This window comes from Amblyomma maculatum, chromosome 2 (genome assembly GCF_055883805.1).
Source record: "Amblyomma maculatum isolate TAMU_Amacu chromosome 2, ASM5588380v1, whole genome shotgun sequence".
Lineage (NCBI taxonomy): Eukaryota > Metazoa > Arthropoda > Arachnida > Ixodida > Ixodidae > Amblyomma > Amblyomma maculatum.
Window position 1 is genome coordinate 38,102,725 of NC_139345.1, and position 22,114 is coordinate 38,124,838.

Here is a 22,114-nt window from a genome sequence, read left to right on the forward strand (position 1 = left end):
ACAATCTTTCTTTCTTAGCCATATTATACGCCTCGATAACACGTGCGTTCTGGGTCTGGTGTTTTATTGTTTCTGTTCCTTATATAAACGTGTCTCCTGCGATTAAACTTTAGTTGAGAGTCAGCGCTTGTTCCTGTGGTTTCTTCCTTTCGTCCCCGTCTGTTCGCGCTGTTTTTTGGATGATCGAAGAACTACCGCCTACCACCCACAAACGAATGATCTAACAGAACGGCTCAACAAAACCACGGCAGACATGATTTCAATGTACGTCGACGTTGATCGTAGGACGTGGGACAAAATACTGCCTTACATCGCATTCGCCTACAATACCGCGAGGCAGGAAACAATACGTTTTACCCCGTTTCCGTCTAGTGCATGGTAGGAAGGTGCACATGATGTTGGACGCCACGCTACCGTGCGGGGACGACGACATCACCTCCGACGCTGGCCAATTCGTGGAACAAGCAGAACAAGCACGCCAGCTAGCCCGCTTGCATATCAATGGACAACAAGCTGCTGATGCCCGGCACTACAACCTTCGTCACAGAAACGTGCGCTACGAACAGGTGACCAGGTGTGGGTGTGGACCCCTGTGCGTCGCAAGGGCCTGCGTGAAAAGCTCCTGCATAGGCATTTTGGCCCGTACAAAGTCCTCCGCCGCCTAAGCAATGTGCTCAAGCCTTACTTTTCACGGGACTGAGCGTCATTGACGCTGTGTTTACCAGCTCTCCGTGTACCATCTTGCCCAGTCTGTGTCGTGCTTCTTTGTGCAGTGATTGGGTGGTTCTTTTTTCTTTTCGTTTCTTTTTTTGTACATAGGCGATGCTTGCTTTCTTTTAGGGGGAGAATGCCACACGCCTAGCACCGCGCGGCCTCGGCGCTGAGCCGCACGACGATGAAGTGGTTGTTGGCGCGTGGAGAGCGCTCGGGCCGAACCTGGTTCGAACGTTTGGAAAACGCTTTGTGGGTCTGCCTGCACGTCGCTCTGCGTCCGCACAACGCCTACTCGTACGTCTGAGGCTCTTTGGTTCGTAACAATATGTACCGGCTGGAATAAAGTTTGGCAGCTGGTGTCTGAAGAAGCAGAAGCAACGGGTGTGCGAAGAAGTAGCGAAGAAGTAGCGAAGAAGAAGAAAAGGCAGAAGCGAGCTCCGCCGGCTCCACACGCCGCACCGGCTCCTCGTTGCACACCTGAGGTCAAATCCGCACGTGGGAAGAGAAGCGGTGCCGGCTCCCCGTTGCACCCCTGAGGTCACATCCCGGCGTCAGAGAAGCTTCACAAATGGCAGCAGTAGGGCTGGCGCTCTAAAAATGTTCTTCTTATAAGCTTGCTTGACTATTGGAATCAGAAACTCTACTACTCCATGTCTACGAAGATCGTTTGGCGAGTGTTTGACCTTGACCACAAAAGCAGTGCGGGGAGCCGGAGGCGCTCGCTTCTCGAACCTGACAAATTAACTGCGGAAAGGGGCAGCTGTACGCCCTCGCCCGGCTCCTCCGCTTTGATGCCACATGACAATGAAAGGGTATAACAGTTGCTTTGCTAGAGTCTAACCAATGCGTCATCGGGGGCGTCGTCAGACCACGTCCAACGGAGCTTTTCGCTTTGCATATCTATATTTTACCAATTTTATAGTTGCGTTTATACGAGCGCCTTGAACTTTTGTCTCTTCTCTCTGCTGCTCAGAAAAGGCGAAAACGAGCGCTGATGCTTCACAGTGGTACCGTTCAACTTAACGCTGCAGTTCCTGCCAACTCTTCATAAGAGCCGTAATCCACGATAATCTCTGTAGTCGCAGCTGATCTTATTTATGCCCTTCGGATCGACAGAGCCCGAACTTTCTTCACCAGAGATAAAAAAAAAATAATTCCCTATATCAGTAAAATTTGTAAACTGTCCCAGAATCGAGTCGGCCGCCTGTGCTTTGACGCTCGGTCGTGCCTGCTGCGCTCTCTGAAAGACAAAACGAAACTGTTCAGTATTCTCATTCGAATCGATTCTGAAAGCCTTTTCAGCAATTTGGGCTTTGAAAGGACAGGAGTTGTAAATGTTTCGGAGATTACGGTAGTCAGTAAGCCTCCATAACCTAAAAGCTGATGATTTCTGGTTTTAATAACTGCTGCTGATGGCAACTATGAACTGTCGACGGCATCGATCTTTTCATTCTTTCTTTCCTTCTTTCTCTCGCCCCTCTGGCTATATAATACCCCTTGATCCGAAAATAAACCGGCATTATTTGGCCTGGCTACGCTGTCTGATGCATCACCCGGGAGTGGCGTGTCCACCGACCACGCCTTCACAACAATAACGATCCTGTTTTGATAACGGCAATTCATTGTTTGTTCGCTTAAAAGCAGGAAAATGGGCTGCCTACTCATTCATAACCACGTGCTTGCCTCGGACCGATAAACATAGAGAGTAAGTTACTGCGTTGTAAAAAATTAGTAACTGAAATAAGAAAAAAGTGTTGCTGTGCTTATCTCCTCTTGCCGTGCGTGCGATTTTGCGGAGTAAAAAACGCTGTTGCATGCAGACCCAACTTTCTTGATATTCCAGGAAACACTGCACTGCCGTTTAATTCACAGCTGTCTACGTGTGTGGGGGCGAGAACTCCGCAGCCGAGGATCAGGCGTGTGTCCGCCTTGGCCGATGGGCCGGCAAGGAATGTCGACGGTCTGCATGCGGTGGCGAACATGCTTCGCATGGACGCTGTCCAAAGAGGAAATCCCTATCGTATCGAGAGGCTCGGATCGGGCCAGCCGTTCCACCGCAGCCTGTGTATATCGGGACGCTGTCAGCGCGCGTCAAGCTTTGATTTCTGTTTATTTTTGGTTCTCTATGTAACTATGCCTCCTGGATCCGCTTTACGGCGCCGGTCCGACTGCTCGTTCCGATCGCGAGCTTTTTGCGCCGCCCGCTTAAGCAGCCGCGAAAGCCTCGCGGCATCCTATTTGAGAGCGGGAGATCGCCAGTTTGGAATTAGGCTAATGTGCTTTGATGCAAGCGCAATTCGAAAGAAAGAAGGAAAGGATTGATTGATTGATTGATTGATTGATTGATTGATTGATTGATTGATTGATTGATTGATTGATTGATCGATCGATTTATCAATCGATCAATCAATCGACCGACGGTCGCTCGGTCGGTCGGAACTCAAAAACATCTTTTGCCGCTCAAAGGACACCCTGCGACCAAAATCATCGACCGATCCTCATGACATCGTGGATAATTCTTTAACACCTGTTAGAGTGACATTGCAATGTGTAGCAGATGACAGCGGATTCACGGCGGCTTAATTGGTCTGGTTTGGTTTGGTAAAACTTTATTTCCCACAGTAGGGGTCCTGGAGGACACTCGGCTAGGCGCCAGGTGTAGAGGGCAGCTCCCACGTCGGCACAGAGAGCCCGAAGCTAATACAATTTACCATGGCGTCACGAAAATCGGCGAGAGAGACAGAGAAAAATATTTAAAGAAAGAAAAGTCTGAGAGGTCGGCCGGTGCTTAAAGACCCTAGCGTGCTCCTCAAAATCGGTCGACGCCATTAGCTAAAGGACCTACATATATATACTGCTGGCATTTTGGTATTCTTTGAAAAGTTAGACTGTCCATGCGATATTTGGAGGGGGAGGGGGGGCGTGTCTGTCATCTGCGTCTCCTGTGCACTGCTTCCTTTTAAACGACCCATTTGCACCTTTGAATTTGCTTTCACCATGCATGAGTTCGTGCTAACGGGAGGCTTCCGGGGGTGTCTGGGCGGGGTGAAGCTTTCTGCATTTGGATGGAGGGTTGGTTAGATGCCTTTAGAAAACGCAGATATGTGTGTGGGTGGCGGACAAACGTACGTGGACATAGTCGCGGAAGGTGCGGGCGTCCGAATTGAGCATCATCCCTGTGGGTGCCCTCCAGATCCGGAAGGTGCATCTTCCGTGCCTAGAGGGCACCCATAGGGAGGAGGCTTAATTCGGACGCCAACTCCGGAAACATTTAATGCGATATCATTGAGTCCATATTTAAAAAAAAAAATGCCGGCGCCATCGTGTTGTTGTTGTGGCTGTAGGAAAAAGGAAAAGAAAATGCACGGGCTTGCTACTGGCTCTGTAGCTGAGCCACCTCCGCTGCCTCGTGCAGACAGAAGAGAAATAAGGAAGAAAGAAAAGGAAGAGGAAGAGTTGTTGTGGCTGTAGGAAGAAGGAAAAGAAAATGCACGGGCCTGCTACTGGCTCTGTAGCTGAGCCACCTCCGCTGCCTCGTGCAGATAGAAGAGAATATAGAGAATAAAGAAAAGCAAGAGGGAAAGAAAGACGCGCGCCGCAACAACAGCCGTCGTCCACCACCAGCGCTGGCGTGTGCAATGACGGCCTACAACAGATAAAAATTCGGTGCCAGGCCAGCCCCCGCCGCAAGCAGCGGTGACCCACCTGCACCAGCCCCATCAGGGCAGAGGAAGAGAAAGACGCGCGCCGCAACGAAAGCCGTCGTCCACCACCGAAACAGTGGCGGGTGCAATGACGGCCTACAACAGATAAAAATTCTGTGGCAGGCTAACCCCCGCCGCAAGCGGCGGTGACCTACCTGTCCCAGCCCCATGAGGGGAGTACCAGACCCGGCGCCATCGGGTGGCACGAATTTTTCTGATTAGTTGAGTGGTCACGTGGCCACGTAAGGTAAATCGATTCTTGAGCAGCCGAAGAATTTGTAGTCGAATTGGCAGATGGCCTGGCAGGTGGAAGCTGGCAGGTAACATTGAATAGCTCTCCAATGTTGTGGCGTCATTCATAGAGTCGCAGCCTCGACCAAGCAGCATTACAATGTGCCTCCGAACGAAGAAAATCACTTTCGCTGAAAAAAAATAAATCTGGAATGAAATGACACGAAAACACAGAAGTAGCAGCAAATGTAGATCATGATGTTCAGTTCAGTTCAGGCGTTCAGTCGTGTCCGACTCTTCGTGACCCTATGGACCATGTCACGCCACGCTTTCCGGTCTCTCACTATCTTCTTAACATCACATAGCTTCATCTGCAATGCCTCGAGAATGCCATCTAACCATCGCGTTCGCTGCCTACCCCTTCTCCGGCGACCCTCAACCTTTCCCAACATCAAATCTTTCTCCAGCGACTCCTCTCTTCTCATCAGATGACCAAAGTAGCCGAGCTTTAACTTTAGAATTTGACCCTCCAATGAGCAGTCAGGGTTTATGGTCGACAATATCGACTGATTTGATCTTCTGGCAGTCCAAGGAACTCTTAAGAGTCTTCGCCAGCACCACAATTCAAACGCGTCAATTCTTCGGCGGTCAGCCTTTTTCACAGTCCAACTCTCGCATCCATACATCACAACTGGAAAGACCATAGCACGGGTTATACGGATCTTGGTTGGCAGACTAATGTCTCTGCTCTTTACTAGGCGGTCAAGGCTAACCATTGCTCACTTTCCCAGAAGCAGGCGTCTCCTAATTGCATGGCTGCAGTCTCCTTCCGAGGTAATCTTGGCGCCCAAGAACAGAAAATCTGTCACAGCTTCCACATCTTGTCCATTGATGCTCCAGGACTTGATAGGGCAAGACGCCATGATCTTCGTCTTTTTAATGTTCAGTTTAAGCCCAAACTTCTCACTCTCTTCTTGTACGCGCATCACAAGTCTCTTGAGTTCCACTTCACTTTCTGCCATTAAAGTGGTATCATCCGCATATCTAAGGTTGTTGATACGTTTTCCAGCAATCTTCACTCCAGCTGAAGACTCGTCCAGACCGGCCTTCCTCATGATGCACTCTGCATATAGGTTAAATAGGCAGGGCGACAGTATGCAGCCTTGCCTCACTCCTTTCTCAATCGGAAACCAATCAGTAAGGCCATGCCCAGTTCTGACTGTGGCCTCTTGCCCTTCATAAAGGTTCCTGAGGAAACAGATGAGGTGAATTGGAACTCCCATCTCTTGGAGAGCTTGCCACAATCTGCTGTGATCTACGCAGTCAAACGCTTTCGCATAATCAATAAAGCAGAAGTAAATGGGTTTCTGGAACTCTCTTGCTTTTTCCATGATCCAGCGAAGGTTGGCAATTTGGTCTCTAGTTCCTCTGCCCTTGCGAAACCCAGCTTGCACGTCCGGAAGCTCCCGATCCACATACTGCTGCAGCCTACCTTGCAGGATTTTTAACATCATCTTGCTAGCATGCGAAATAAGCGCGATCGTGCGGTAGTTGGAACAATCTTTGGCACTGCCTTTCTTTGGAATGGGGATGTAAACTGACCTCCTCCAATCCTGTGGCCACTGCAGGGTTGTCCAAATCTTTTGACATAATGTATGCAGTGTGTTAACAGCGTCGTGGTTGAGGTTTTGAAGCAACTCAGCTGGAATACCATCAATTCCGCTAGCTTTGTTCTTAGCAAGGCTGGCTAAGGCCCATTCAACTTCACTCTTCAGGATGCCCGGCTCGAGAGCAGTAATCACAACCGTCCTATGTTGGGTTTGCACATCCGGGTCCTTCTTGTACAGTTCTTCTGTGTATTCCTGCCACCTCTTCTTTATGACTGAGGCTTCAGTGAGGTCCTTGCCTCGTTTGTCCTTTATCACGCCCAGCTTAGCACAGAAGCTTCCTTTGATATCTTTGATTGTCTTATACAGAGCTCTTGTGTTCCTTAATTGGCTGTTGTCCTCAACTGCTTGACACTGTATGTTCAGGAAGGCATTCTTATCTCTCCTTGCTATTTTCTGAAAATCCGCATTGAGAACCTTGTATCTTTCTCTTTCCCCCGTACCTTTTGCCATCCTCCTTTCCTCAGCTATTTGCAAAGCCTCTTCGATAACCAGTTTGCTTTTTTGCATTTCTTTTGCTTTGGAACTACCTTAGTAGCAACTTCTTGTATTATATCACGAACATCAGTCCACATCTCTTCGGGCTCTTTGTCTTCGAGATCTAATTCTTGAAATCGATTCCTCACTTCCACAGCATATTCTAATGGAATCTGATCCAGATCATACCTGAAAGGCCTTCTAGTTTTCTGCGTTTTCCTCAATCGAAGCTTAATTTTGGCAACAAGAAGCTGATGATCGGTGCCACAATCGGCCCCAGGCCTTGTTTTTACTGCTTGTATAGCGCTTCTCCATCTCTGCCGGCAAATAATATAATCGATCTGATTCCTGTACAGACCGTCCGGTGAAATCCATGTGTACAGGCGCCTCTTGTGCTGTTGAAAATGAGTATTCGCTATGGTCAGGTTGTTTTCTTGACAGAACTCTACTAGCCTCTGCCCAGCTTCATTTGGCTCACCAAGACCGAACTTGCCTGTAATTCCGGATATTTCTTCACTCCCGACCTTAGCATTCCAGTCTCCTATGAGAAAAACGACGTCTGATGATGGGGTGCGGTCTAAAAGGCATTGTAGGTCCGCATAAAATCTCTCAACGTCAGCTTCTTCAGCAGCAGTGGTCGGTGCATAGACTTGGATAACTGTTATGTTGAAAGGGTGACCTTGGATCCGAAGTGAAATCATTCGGTCGTTTTTGGGGTTGTATCCTAGCACTGCTTTGCCCATTCTTCTGTTTACTATGAGAGCGACCCCATTCCTTCTCTTGGATTCGTGCCCACAATAAAAACTCTACTTAAATTCAGTGCAGTTATACTCGACATAAGCTATACGGTGATATTGGGCGTGAGCTCCACCAGTGGAGCAAGCGGCGCTAGTGTCGGCCTAGGGCAGAACCGATCCATAGTGGAAGAGTTCGGCAAATAGGCGTGGCCTGGGGACGGCAGCGCTCCCTTGGCGCTCGCCGCGTCACAGCCGACGTCAGGAAGCGCCTCCGCGCGCCATTTTTATGCTCAGGGTATGCGGCATGCGAGTGAACGACTCGTCGGGCTTTTGCATCTGTGCCTCGCAGAAACTTGTGCTTTTCACATTCGAATGCACGTGTGATCTCCGTGGAGGGCTGCTGCTTTTAATGCACATGCGGAAATCGTAATGGAGTAGAGTTTTTGCCTTTATCGCGTGTTTGACCGTGATAGTTCGTCATAAAATGCGCGCGTGGAAGTCATTAGCTGAAGTTTCGCTGCCTGATAGAGACACCGCCCCATGCAAATGTTTGACGCCGAAGTTGGTAGGGAACGCGCGTATTCGCGCGTGCCATCCATAAGATATTTCCTTCGTGCTCGTACGCTCTTTATGAGTGCCGATATGTTAATCGATAGATTATGAAATAGTTTTTAGAGGAGGTGTCACTGAGACCGCTATGATTTATCGCAATATAATAGACAACACCTGAAGAGATTAATTTTAGAAAAAAAAATTGGTGGAGAATCCCCTGGAAGGGATATGCACGTGTTGAATAATGTGCTTTGAGTGATTTGGCAAAGCAAATAGAGAGATTTAGAATAGAGTGACCCTATGCAAACCTTTCACCGCAGTATGAGAATAGATTTGAATGTCTTATTTAGAACTGCACCTGAGCTTGAAATATAGGTTTGAGTACAGTTTAACCCTGTATTTAGAAAATTTCGTGAACAAGCACAACTACATGGTTAAAATATCTCAATAAAAATATTTTATGCTTTGCAGTGTACTGGACAAATATCATTATATTTTAACAGGCGGATTACGCATTGCAGGTCCATATGAAACTAATGCATATGCCTGCATGTTTCCATTCACTGATAACGTTGCTAAATAAATGCATGAAGAGCGTTGTAACAAACATTGACTTCCGCCTGACCTTTCGATATCCGCCGCGAGGTTTCGGAGATTTCCTCCGAGGTTTTCTTTTTGCAGGCTCGTTATAAGCAAAACGTGTGGGCACTGCTGCAGACTTTAGTTTATTTCATCCATCTTGCCTGTGTTGCTCAAACTGAGAGTTCTCAAAGTGCATCTGCGAAGATCCGATTCAATTCATACTAAATTCAAATAACAAGCACAAGAACCGCATGCTAAAAGTCTCACTTACCTCGATCTTTTTTTTTTTTCTCTCTCATTATACGTTGCACAGAGCGCACAATACTTTCTTTGCTGTCAATTGCTATGCCCTTAGGGCACATTTTAGCGTTGCGATTATTACCATATACACAAAAATTACCCGTAAAGTGTAACTGAATAGTTAGTAGCTTCAGAAGAATGATTACAAAGGCCAGCAGGTTGAATATCATACCACTTTAGTGAACGTTGTGAGCCAGCAGAGAACACAGTCCAACCCTTATGGAAGGCACACAGTTTCAGTACAGCAGCGTATTGAGAGTATAGGTTATAAAATTGCATACTGCATGGTAACTATCACCTTATATGCATCAACTTCCCATTAAAAGCAGCGGTTCTCACCTCGCAAGGTTCAGCGCGGTCAGTCGGCGTCCATTTGTCGCGTCGGATTTTAGATATTCACTTTTCTTTTCTTTTCTTTTGGGAGTTTGATTGCAACCTACATCCCTTCCAACTATGATTAGAGCACCTAACAGCACAACAGCAACCCATTTCTCACCAGCCAGCAGTGCAGGACAACTAAAAAATTAACGCTGAAATGAAACGCATCAGCATGTGTACGAAGGCTGCTCTCACGAAGCGTAAATATGGCGGCTGCACCCGCTCCCACAAAATTCCAGGATATGGCTCCGCCCGCTCCGCCTCTCTGCATTGTCGCGGCGCTCCCTTCGAGGATATTAATTGGACAACTCAAGTTCTCCTCGTGATGGACGTCACTCGAAGGGGGAGTCCGCTATGGAGGTGGAGGTGCGACAGTATCAAAGAAAGGCCGAACTCTTTCACTATGGATCGGCTCGGACATAGGGGAGCAAGTGGGATCACGTGACTCCGCTTACTGCTGCTGAAGCAGGCGCTGGATTTGATCTGCGCGTTTCACATGCTAAAGGTCGTGGTTTTCTCAGCAGTTTTTCTTTTTGACGTGTGCCAGCATCACACACTTGCATCTTGCGTTGTTGCTGTTGTTGCATTAGTTTATTTAAGCTGCTGACATAGACCGTTACTGCTCTGAACACGCCACGGAACCCGGCGCACGCTCCCATTTCTACCCGAAAAATTAGCTGAAGAAAGGTTGTTTAAATAAGTTGCCAATGTGTAAAGAAGTGAGCGGTCATTCTTGTGTGTGCAATATGCGTTTCATCGAGCAAGATTTCATCTATATGGAGTTGGAGAGTTCCGTGAGTTGTGACCGAAGGACTGGCGCTAATTAAAGTTTATGTTTATGCATGCGCTTATCACTTGTGAATCTTAAGAAGTCTGATTGCTGGCGGGATAGAAAATATGCTGGCTTCTTCGCCAAGCAGTACTAACCCAGAGCAAGGAATGTTTGTGCGAAAGTGGGGAGGTGTCAAATTTCTTCTTAATGAAGGCATTGATGGCCCGAAACGTTACATGTTTTGACTCGCCTTGGGCAAGTTCAGCAGTAATTTGAAATGACCGAGAAAACAAATAAACTTGCATGCCATGGTCTGCTCACGTAGCAAAACTACGCGGAAAAAGAAACATCCACCCGAAGCTCGAGTGACAATGACCGCGGTCAGTGTGCAAGAAGGAACACATCGCTGCGCAGTTGCTTTAAAAATTTCTTCGCGTCATTCCCCCTGTGAAGACTATTCAAGAATCAGCCTAATGACACCGCTTCTGCCGGCACTGTGCGAAGTGCCCCGCATGTGTCACCACCTGAGAGCTCCGTTCCTCTAGCAGAGAAATATGATTACCGAGCAAAGCAGCGATGTAGTGGTGCAGCGCGTTGCTTTCTCAGAGTGACTACCGTGATTTACGACCGCTTATTTCTGACTGGGTCTGTAACATGTTCACTTTCTTTAACAACAGCGACAACAACGCTGAAGGCGTGCGGCGTCGTAGCAGTAGTTCAAACTCGCCGGACTATGCTTCGACAGCTCACGGACTCTTTGAAACGCCTTCCTGCCGAATAGAGTTGGCCTAATACCTCAAATAGTCTTCAACAGGCCTAGATCGAAGTGTATTTGAAAGAAAAATAAATTCAGCATTACCGCGCAACTAAACTGCCTAGGAAAGCATCACACAGCAGCCGTTCAACGCGCGTTATCCCACTTACCGCGTCATGCGGCGCTGCCAAGAGGTGGCGCCACGGTATGTCCTCGCGCACAGTATAACTTGATGAGGTGGGTAGAGTTGAGCTCTTAGTTACAATTAACTAAATAACTATATTCAGTCAAGACCTACGATTAGCCCAGTGTAATTATGCTCGGTATAAGCTACCGACAATGTAGAATGTGGCTGGTGATGCTTAGTCACTATTAATCATAATTAATTAAGACGCTTAATTAGTAAAGCTCAATTATACTCGACATAAGCTATCAAACCAAATTACACTTAATTGTTTTACTGTTATACTTCAAATAAGCTACGCTGCGGTATAACTTGTGTTGTTTATGGCTTGACTCGAATGTTTAACAACGAGGCTGAGCTGAAGATCTAACAGACGCAGTCCGCCTGTTCTCGACTTTTGAATTGAACAGAGCTGTCAATCTGAGATGACAGACACTACAAGTGTCATTGTGCGATGCCACCTCGTGCCACAAACACAAGCATGTCTGACCATGTGCGCCGCTGTCGGGCGGTCGTGTTGCCTTTGTGCTAAACAAACGTAAATGAATGTGTGATGTAGAAAATGGTCTGCACCATGATATTGTTGCGGGGTGGCAAGTGATGTACCACGGCGACATGATAAATCCAGAATGACATGTCCATGAAGGTGCATGCATTAGGTATGGTTTTAATGGCCAGCGGGCAGTGGCGCGGGGGCGTGGCGTGAGTACTCCGCCCCGCGCCACTGCCCGCTTCGTCGTCTTCGTATTCGTAGCCATAGGTAACTTCCTCCTCGTCAATCTGTGTGTGTGTGTGTGTGTGTGTGTGTGTGTGTGTGTGTGTGTGTGTGTGTGTGTGTGTGTGTGTGTGTGTGTGTGTGTGTGTGTGTGTGTGTGTGTGTGTGTGTGTGTGTGTGTGTGTGTGTGTGTGTGTGTGTGTGTGTGTGTGTGTGTGTGTGTGTGTGTGTGTGTGTGTGTGTGTGTGTGTGTGTGTGTGTGTGTGTGTGTGTGTGTGTGTGTGTGTGTGTGTGTGTGTGTGTGTGTGTGTGTGTGTGTGTGTGTGTGTGTGTGTGTGTGTGTGTGTGTGTGTGTGTGTGTGTGTGTGTGTGTGTGTGTGTGTGTGTGTGTGTGTGTGTGTGTGTGTGTGTGTGTGTGTGTGTGTGTGTGTGTGTGTGTGTGTGTGTGTGTGTGTGTGTGTGTGTTGGGGGGGGGGGGGGCTCACTATTCGCGACTGCTTGGCGCCGTCATTAGGCCTAGCATGCGTTATCCTCATGGAGGAAGTACTTTACGTGCACTGTGTTTCTGAGGTGGTGCGCTGCGCCAGGTTCCAGAACAAAGCTTACAGGCGCCTACAAGCTCGTCTGTTAGAGGAGTGTCGCGTGCTTACTGCATGTAGACTCCCATGACTAGCACAACTAAGTGTTTCCGCTGATCCGCACCATCTCTTCTGGGAGAGTATACAATGCGCGCGCATCGTCTACTATGAAGACCATGACCACGACAACAAAACCTGGAAATATGGAGTTGTATTTCTACGGCCGGTCTCAACGCATGGGCTCGCTCTCCCCGTCGAGATCGGGCGTGGTATTTCCTTGGTATCGCACATATTTCTAGTTACTAAAAAATTAGCTGTGGCTTAGCTAAGGTTAAGCCTGAATATCTCGAAGCTAAAAGCTGTGCTCTGTCAGCAATAAAATAAGACTAGGTACATAGCGGAGAAAGTAACTTTGGTCTAGCAAACTCATTAAGTTCAGTATTATGGTGAATGGAATTGAGTTATTTCGTGAGGCACAGCACCAGTTTTGTGTCAGTTTAAAGTATTAAACACCCAATATCCAGATTTAGAATACGCTGACCATATCGGTTAAGGGGATAGGAGACTAGCAAGACTCAAACCCGCATGCGCACAATGTTAAGCTAAAATAGTGAAAGAGAGAAAGCTGAAAGTGATTAGCGTCCCTCTATCCACTCCCACCTATTCCAACTGAACTGCCTAATGACACCTTACAGGCGCGTCACTGTAAGACGTCGTGAGGCGTCAGATGGTCGCCGGACGAGGTCAGTGTCCTCGCGGTGTGAAGCTGACAAGTAGACGGGCGGCTCTGCTTGCGCCTGCTTTTTTAGGAGGCGAGGAGGAAGTGTCTCCTTCCAGCGTGGACTATGTAGCAGAGGGAGCCGCGGCTGTAACATTCTTTCTCCGCACTGAAGGCGGCCGCGCGTCTCGAGCGCCCGTCTGTGTACTTCTTCTCGACTGGATACATTGCGACTGCTCTGCCGACTATCTCTTCCGGTAGCGATTGCTGCCGTTGCCGCCACCAACGTGTGACCTGCGGTCGGCGCGGTTGATGCATCCCCCTCCCGAGTGATAAGTTTGGAGTGAAGGACCTGTCTTCGGAGAGACGGCGCAGACACCGGTGACTCTAGTTCTGCGATGTTGAGTAATGCACGGTGTGTTCGGAGTAACAACGTACCTATAAAAATTACGTCGTGAGCGGCAAGCGAAATCCGTCTTCACACTCACGTGATGCTCTCAAACCGGACGCGTGACTCGAACCAGCTAATTAACTCATTGATTACTGCCATATTGATACTTCTTAAACTGCGAGCTATACTGTGCGATGTTGGATATTTGTCGGCTTTACAGTTGACGCAGGAAATCAATTTTATGATAGGCTTGTATTCAGCGGGATGAGTAAAAACAAAAACAGGCAAGCCGTGATGTTCTCGTCTCGAATCTGCTTGTGGCAGTTCTTACTCTTCAAGCTGCCTTTTACTGCCGGAATCATCCAGCGACGATTCACGGTGGTTATATCGTGAGCCTTCGCATAAACCAGACAGTAGTTCCCCTAACTGGGCGTGACCCCTTTCCGAGAGCTGAAAGATGCCAACTCATGTGGAACGAATCATCCGAGATCGCGACATCTTCTTTTTTTCCTTTTTTTTTAATTTTTACTGGGGTATGTTACAACTGAAAGAATTACGCGTGGTGCACAGACTCGCTGCAGTGACATGTGAGTAGAATGACACTCGAGATGCTTTCGTACGCCATTATGACGCTGTGCTGCTCCACGATAATATGCAAGAGCAGTAAAAGTACTCAGCACTCACTAGCCATGCTGCTTTAATGAAATGAATCGAGCTTCACGATACTGCAGTGTTGTTCGCAATTTAAGCATGAGTCTGCAAGTAAATCATGGTTAGCGATGGCGGCTGCTGGATACAAAGCTTATTTTTTGTGCTTTTTTTTTATTATTTCGCTAACTGCACTTGCGAACGTTCTTGCTTTAAATTAAACGATAGCCCTCACCTTCTTCTTGTTCTGCTGTTTTATTAATATGTTGCCGTCATTGTTATTGTTACAATTATTATCACTGTGATGTACTCAAAGACTCGTTCGCCTCGTTCATATTTAGTGTCCGTATAGCGTTCTATTGTGAGCAGTCCTTTTATCTCGTGTGTATTCTCCTTTCAAGTCTACTCTGTTGTTTTTCTTTTGTTTTTCTTAATCTTTGCGTCATTTCTACCTGTCTTTACTTATATTTGAACTTTAAAACTGCGTGTGCGCATTTTATTGTGCCGAGGTCACTGATTGCATTTTTTTATTGTGCGTGATTTTTAGATTGTGTTTGATTAAGCTTTAGGGACTTCGTATTCGTTCCATTCCGATCGATTTAATCTTGTTTGTATTTTTCTGTATATACTAGGCCCTTATAATCAAAGGTTGTCCTTTGTTCTTTTTCTCTCTTGGATGTTTTCCTCTGATGTGTTCTGCAGGACGTGTCCCTTATGGACTTCTCTACAAGACTGCTTTCAAACTAAATTCCACGTTTTGTGTAATTTTTTTTTTATCTTTTATCTCTGTATGTAAAGTCGTTCTGCAATTCGCGGGGACACGGTGGGCAGTGTCAAGGTCAGGTGGGTATAGACGTGACAGCCAGTTTTCTCACAAATGGCTTTAACATGATCGACACGCAGTTTTCACCTTCCATCGTCTTTCATCTCGACGTTGTTCAGATGTGAGTATTGCTCAAGATCAGACAAGAACTGTGTTAGTTGCTCATCTTCTTCTTTCAGTGCTTTGTTTTCTTTGGTGAGCGTTTGATTGACTTTTTTTTTTTTTTGTTGTTGTTGTTCCATAGAGGTCATTGAATGTGGCTATGGCTGTCTTCCTCGTAGCCATTTCATGCCGAAAGGATTGAATTTCCTTAGCAAGTTGGAGCAAGATGGCATGGTCCAAACTTCAAGACAGTTTAATTATGCAGCAGCAGCAGCAGCAGCAGCGGAAAAAAAAAAAAAAAGAAACCTTAGTGTAGCAACTAAAATAGTGCCGCACCAATTTGAATGCAGCGGTTGAGATAAGTTAGTGGCTGTACAAGGCTGCTGCTGCCATTGCTGCCTAAAGGCTCAATGGCCAAATGGTTTATTGAATTTAGCGTTCCAAGACGACTCAGGCTTTAGGGACGCCTTACTGGAGGACTCCGGATAATTCCGGACGCCTCGAGTTCTTTAACATACAGCGACATTGCACAGTATACACGGGCGCCTTGTGTTTCGCCTCCATTGAAAAGCGGCCGCCGCGGCTGGATTTGACTTTGTTTGGGGTGCCTCGTGTGTATGATGTCTCCTTTGTGTCTTTATGCCGTTTTTCGCTGCATCCGTGCTGTTTATTTCTGCAGACCTCTTACGGTGTCGTGAGGTCGAGCCTCTCGATACTGTCATTAACTCATCTCATTGTTCACGTCAAAACTGGCCGTGTTAGCGATAGATAATTAAGGCATCACGTGTCTGATCAGCCCTGTTAAACAAAATCACAACCCTTTTACGCAAACACGAACTCATAACTCGCTTACCCAAGCATCAATCCCTTAACAGGCACAGCGCTCGAATGTATCACGTTCTGTACGCTTATGGCTTTTGAATTTTGCCTTCTTTTTGGAATTTCTATTGATCAACAGACGCCGCCTCACTCAGCGAATGCGACCGATGTAACGAAGCCTTTAATGAAGTAAAGCTTCAAGGCTGATTTCAGACGCGAGCCAAACGATTAGGCATCTGTCAGATGCGCGTCTGCTGGAGCAAGTATATTCCCGAAGCACCAACTGTTGAAAAATAGACTGAAATTTCAAGCGCTTCCCAGCTATATTTGTTATTTTCTGAATTGTTTCTGGGTGCAAGGCACAGCTGTCGTTCAGAGGCGTACAAGCGTTAACGTCAGGCACTCGCGTCATAGCCACAATCAACGGCGTTCAGTCACATGACAGTGCAGTATAGGCGGCGTTTGTTGGCCTCATTACACAACTGTCGCGAGGACGCTTTTGTTACCATCCGTAGGGTAGAACACCTGGCTGGAGATAAGGTGGCAATATTTCATGGTCATTTGTACCGTCGATTGGTATTTGGCGATACATGCAGCAAAAATGAAGGATTCTCTTTGTCGGTGCTTTTGTGCCCTAAACTCCCCCCCTTGCGACTTGTTTGGTGTATACACCGATGGCATTGTGCGAGACATTAGAAGGATATAGTATATTAGCTGAGGCAGTGCCGACGACGGAGGTGATATAAGATTAATAGTTTGTTCGTTTAAGTTGCAGAGCCCAATGGCGTTAAGTAACGGAGTGGGGAGCGGATTGAAAGCGCGAACTTAAAGCGAATGGTTAGTGCAGGGCAAAGTGTGATACTTTTGCAAGGTGCAGGCGTGAACATAAGACTGAGCAAGCTGTCTTTTTTTTTCTTTTTTTTTTTCTCCATTTATATACACCTTAAGTGAGGTACGACTAGCGCTCTGTCCATGACGAGTTCTATCAGTCATCATTATCAGTACAAACAGGCCATAGGTGCCGGTGCTTATTGGACAGACGTACATGAGGTTTGAATGCCGAGGTGTGCTCCGTGTACAACTTTCCGCAACTTTAAGTATATAGCCCGCATAAAAAGTGTACAGCTCATGGAGTTTGATGCCGAGCTTTTAGCAGAATGGGAGGATTGTTTGTGGTGACAGTGAATTTGGGAAGCAATTATATGCTCCAGGAACTTACAACATATGGACGTTAGCAAAGTGGGGCTGTTTAGGTTCACAGTAAATTTATGGTTTCTCATCAAATATAGTGTTGGCCGTTACGGTTTTTCTTTAACCGAAAAGGGAGAGGGGGGGGGGGGGGGGGGCAGTCTACAAAAATTGCTGGAAGATGAGGCGCAATATTATTAACCAAGCAACCTTTGTTCAAATCACAATTAATTCGTAGCCTCGTGGACCTCTACAGAGTGCTTGAATGTGTTCGTTCACACAGCTACCGAGAAGCAAAATGAACTCTTGATTTTCTGATTCTTCACGGCTGATCGCTTATCGTAGAAAGTCTGCATCGTATTTTCTAGTTTGGTTGGGGGGGGGGGGGGGGTTGTTCTGTGTATCAAGCATGCATGCTTGTGCTTTGGTTATCGCTGTTTGCGTAACTACGCATGTCCGTTTCACGTACCTCATACTCAGAACTAAAATTAGCAATATTTGCGCACCTCCAGCTCTGCCTTACTTAAAAGGCACTGCAGCCCACGATGCCATGACACTCCTGATGTAGGCGTGTGTGTTTTTAATAGAGCAAAAAAAAATAATAATAATAATAAACACAAGCAGGGGCAGTGCACACAACGATTATGCGCACTGTCATTTGCTTCAGCTTCTTTTTTTTTTTTTTTTCGCGCTCTTCAAAATGCGTAAGCAACACCAACTCGTTCTGCAACAAATACGATAACCTTGTATAGTTAACCGTCTTTTCTACTTTGTTATGTTTTGAGCTGGCTAAATTTACTTGCAACATTGCATAATCACCACCCGTAATAATAATAATAATAATAATAATAATAATAGTAATAATAATAATAATAATAATAATAATAATAATAATAATAATAATAATAATAATAATAATAATAATAATAATAAAGCCAACTCACGGAATGTTACCACTGCGCATAACGCGAGACTGTGCGACAGGTGTCGAGGTAATTTTGAATGCGAAAATATTACTTGTCCCATTTGCGGAAAAGGTGACGGCGTCGTCGTTGCTCTGGAAATGGTTCAAAAAATCTCAGGTCAATAAAATATGAGGACGCTTCTGCCTCGCCTCATTTCCAATTTATATTATATTTTCATTTTTCAATCATTTAAATTTCAAAATAATTAGTACTGTAACATCAGTGCAAATCCCAAATACGTTAGTAAGTCATGCACACCATAACGCTTTCACTAGGTGCCCCTCTAACATGCTTGGTACCACGACATTTCGAGACCTCTGCGTCACGTGCGCACCTGGCAGAGGTTTGTTGGGTTTAACGTCCCAAAGTGACTCAGGCTATGAGAGACGCCGCAGTGGAGGACTCCGGAAATTTGGACCACCTGGGGTTCTTTAACATGCACTGACATCGCACAGCACACTGGCGCCTTGCTTTTCGCCTCCATCGAAAAGCTGCCGCCGAGGCAGGGATTCGATCCCGCATTCTCGGGCACAGTAGTCGAGCACCGTAACCACTGCGCCACTCCGGTGGGGCCACCTGGCAGAGGACCTCGGTTCGAACTCCAATGGTGACAAATTGATTTTTATATAGATACATTTATTTTACAGAATGCCTTCATTAGAGCAACCTCCTCGTCAATTTTGGCTTCATTTGGAACATTCCCTAATTCGTTAGCTATATTTGAATGCGGGGTGTTTGAATTTCCCGCTCTAGGTCACGTATTATGACATGTTGACCTTGTCTACCAATCAGGATTTTTTCCGACCGCCGTCTATGGCGGTTTTTCTGCGAAAAAGTTGTATACGTTATCACGTAACATGAGGTGATGTCATCATGGGGCAGTATGATTCGCACAGCAAGCCGAGCATCCGCAGAGCATCATTGGATGCACCACCCGCGACCGAGGCTTTCGCCACTTCAGAATCCAGAGCGCTCCACTGTTGAACCTTACAACGCCGGACCAAATCCCGGCCGCGTCGGCCACTTTTCGATGGAGGTGAAAAGCTAGGCACCCGTGTACTGTACGACGTCAGTGCACGTTAAAGAACCCCGGGTGGTCGAAATCATCCGGAGCCCGCAATTACGGCTTCCCTCAGCCTGAGTCGCTTTGGGACGTATATACAAGATGCCCCAGCTAATGGTAACCAAGGTTTTAAAAAATGCAGTGGTCCCCAGCCCAGCGAAACCAATTCAAACCATTCAGGGTCACCTACGCTAATCTGCGGTACTTTTTCGTTCGTTCAGTGTTCACAAAATTTAATTAATTGATAACTACTAATTAGCTAATTTTTAATCATTGCCTTGAAAGAAAAAGTGTCAGTACAAAAATGGACTGATCAGAGAGCTCTTTTGCAGTCTTCCTGATATACTCTCTCTTCTTATACTGGTTCCCCTCCCAGTCCGCCGTTTTGGGTGCGCGGCGCCTCTGCCCCGAGATTTCTTCTGGCGGCGCAGATCTTGAACCGTTACACATTCATCTGCTCTGCCTCTTTCTCCCATGGTAACTACCCTTCAGATCGTTCCCGCGGTAATCACCTTGCGTTTGCTCATTTCTCACACTCGAGATACCGCGTCCCCGCCCCCTCTTCCTTCTAAGGTGACTTTCATCCTCCTTCTCACATGATTACCAACCTCCGGATGATTCCCATGGCAGCTAACCACACCCCGCGGTTACCTTTTCCTACACCCTAGTCACACTCGCCCATTTTCCATCCGCGGTGACCATACTCGGACAAGGAATTTTCCTCCTCTAGCCATATCTACCTTATTTCACGGTAGCAAGAGTCCGGATGGTTCCGTTGGTAACCAACCACGCTTCGGTTACCGCATTCCTCCGATCTCTCTCTCTCTCTCTCTCTCTCTCTCTCTCTCTCTCTCTCTCTCTCTCTCTCTCTCTCTCTCTCTCTCTCTCTCTCTCTCTCCTCCTTCCACTCTTTCACACCGATGTGAAACTCGGGATATCGCTCTTAACAGTTCTTTTAAAAATATATACCGTCATACACCAGAAATCAAGTCACGCGAATAACGGCCTCATTAGCGGCGTGTAAGGTTGCCGGGTTTCCACGGACACATGTAAAAGCGCCAACGCCCACCGTGTTTTTCTTACAGCATGTCCGGCACGGCTTCACAGCGCTACGATCAGTCTTAATGATCGCAGCTTAATCAAGATTTGTTTGGCGTTGGACCCGGAAAATTCACGCCTTGGAAAGCTTCCTGTTTACTGCTTGTTAACTTGAAACCGCATGCCACCCGTCAGCAAGCTGCGTGCTACGAGCGAAGAAAGGATCCTGCGTTGACACGACGCGCCCTCGCGTGGTCTGCCTGCCTGATGTGCGAATCAAATTTAATTCATGTAGAACCATGAGATAATTATAGATTGATGAGTAGATTCACCCGTTGCTCACAGCTGTGGGAAGGGGAGTTGATCATTTTTGCTGACATTGAACAATAAACGTACAAAGTGATGGATGACTCATAGTCATTTAAGATTGCATCGAAACAAGCAGGTTGTGATCGGGCTTCGTCGTTGGGAGAGTGAACTTTCTTTGGGTTATTGCGTTTTGTTTCTTCTGGAAGGTTTCCAAGGGACAGTTGCGCAATAATTGTTAGCAGTCTTTCACATGCACACGGGACAGGGCAAAACTATTGACTGGCTCGTTGGCAGAAATTAGGCTCGGCTGTGATCTTCATCTTGCGTATATGGCGCTACTCCCAGAACGGCGTGCACATGCTGTGACGACGTTTCTGGTGGTGAGCGACGCAGCTAGCGATAAGCAGCGCGGGAAAGTCTCTCGTCGCAAGAGACCGCGAGGACAGTGGGAAGGAGCGGGAGTCGAGAGAGAGAGAGAAGTGGCGTTGTCGTCATGGCCGAATCTGGCGAACGCTTGGCTCGGCGCGACTAAAAATAGGGGCTGCCCTCGCTACGAGCCAATATGTTGCCATTAAATATGTTGCCTCTCCTTCCGCTCTTTCGTGTTTTCTTTCTTTCTCTCTCTCTCTTTTTTTTTTTTTTTTTTTTTTTTTTTTTTTTTTTTTTTTTTGTTCTTGCCTTTTAGGGCTGTTTCCTGCACGGCGGATGCCGCGTGGAGGACATGTTTGCGACGAGTAAACATCCTCCGAGCACGCGGCGTGTCCCGAGTGTATGGGCCCCGCGGGGCGGGGACGTGTCGCGCTCCGGCGTTTATGAATCCATATTTCGCTGCAAGCGTTCGCCGCATCCGGGGAGCCTTTTGCTGCGCTCGAGAGAATTGCACGATAGCCACTTGCACCATGACGAATGAGTTTACAAGAGCGGTAGCATATCGGGAGAATCTACACAATTGATCAGCTATCTGCAACGTTGGGCGAGAGCAAGGTCACCATTCTGGTACTCAGAAGGCTATCTGCGCACGCGCAGAGGAACCCCGTGGTAATAGCGGATCAGAGTAGCGGGTTGCGGACCGTGCTTGCAATTAGCGATTTTCACGAACTATAGACATTTCATTAAAAATGAGGTGAAGTGCGCTATCATATTGGAGACTAGTCTGTGCTCGTAGCATTGAAAAGACCTAAGTACTGACTCCCCCACTCACACCTACACAGCCCAGAAAACTGCTTTCTCTAAGGGTCATGATAAGCTCTATATGTGGTGGCGCAGTCGAGCTGAGATGACAACCGTAAGAAGGACTTATGATCATTGCCATGATCAGCCTGGCTGCAATAACAAATTTACTCACGGCTGATTCCCGTTGTTTCACTAAAGGTGAGCGCTCTTTTTATATTAGTCGGTATAAAATGAGTAACCAAACTGAAGGTTGTCAGCCTGCGCCTGCAGACATCCACCGTACCATGGGAATTACCCAAGAACTTCGCCCGCCTAAAGGGCTTTTTTAAGGAAAAAGCCTTTCTTGTCCCATGAGTGGCGTGGTGAGCCTGTCGGCAAAGCTTTTCATCTAGAACATGTCCGCACGAACTGCCAATTATTCTTATGAAAATTTGTTTTAGACAGAAAGAGAAAAGGTAGAGGGTTCGAGTCTGAAAGTATAGCCAAGGGTCTGAGTTGCAGTAAAGGTCATGCGTCCGAGTCCTATAGGAAG

At 47.0% G+C, this 22,114-nt stretch overlaps 1 protein-coding gene across 2 annotated transcripts in view; it reads left to right on the plus strand.

Moving 5' to 3' along the window:
- Window positions 1-22,114, plus strand: part of LOC146198406 (histone deacetylase 4-like) — a 334,009-nt gene that overhangs the window by 80,595 nt on the left and 231,300 nt on the right. The window lies entirely within an intron of this gene.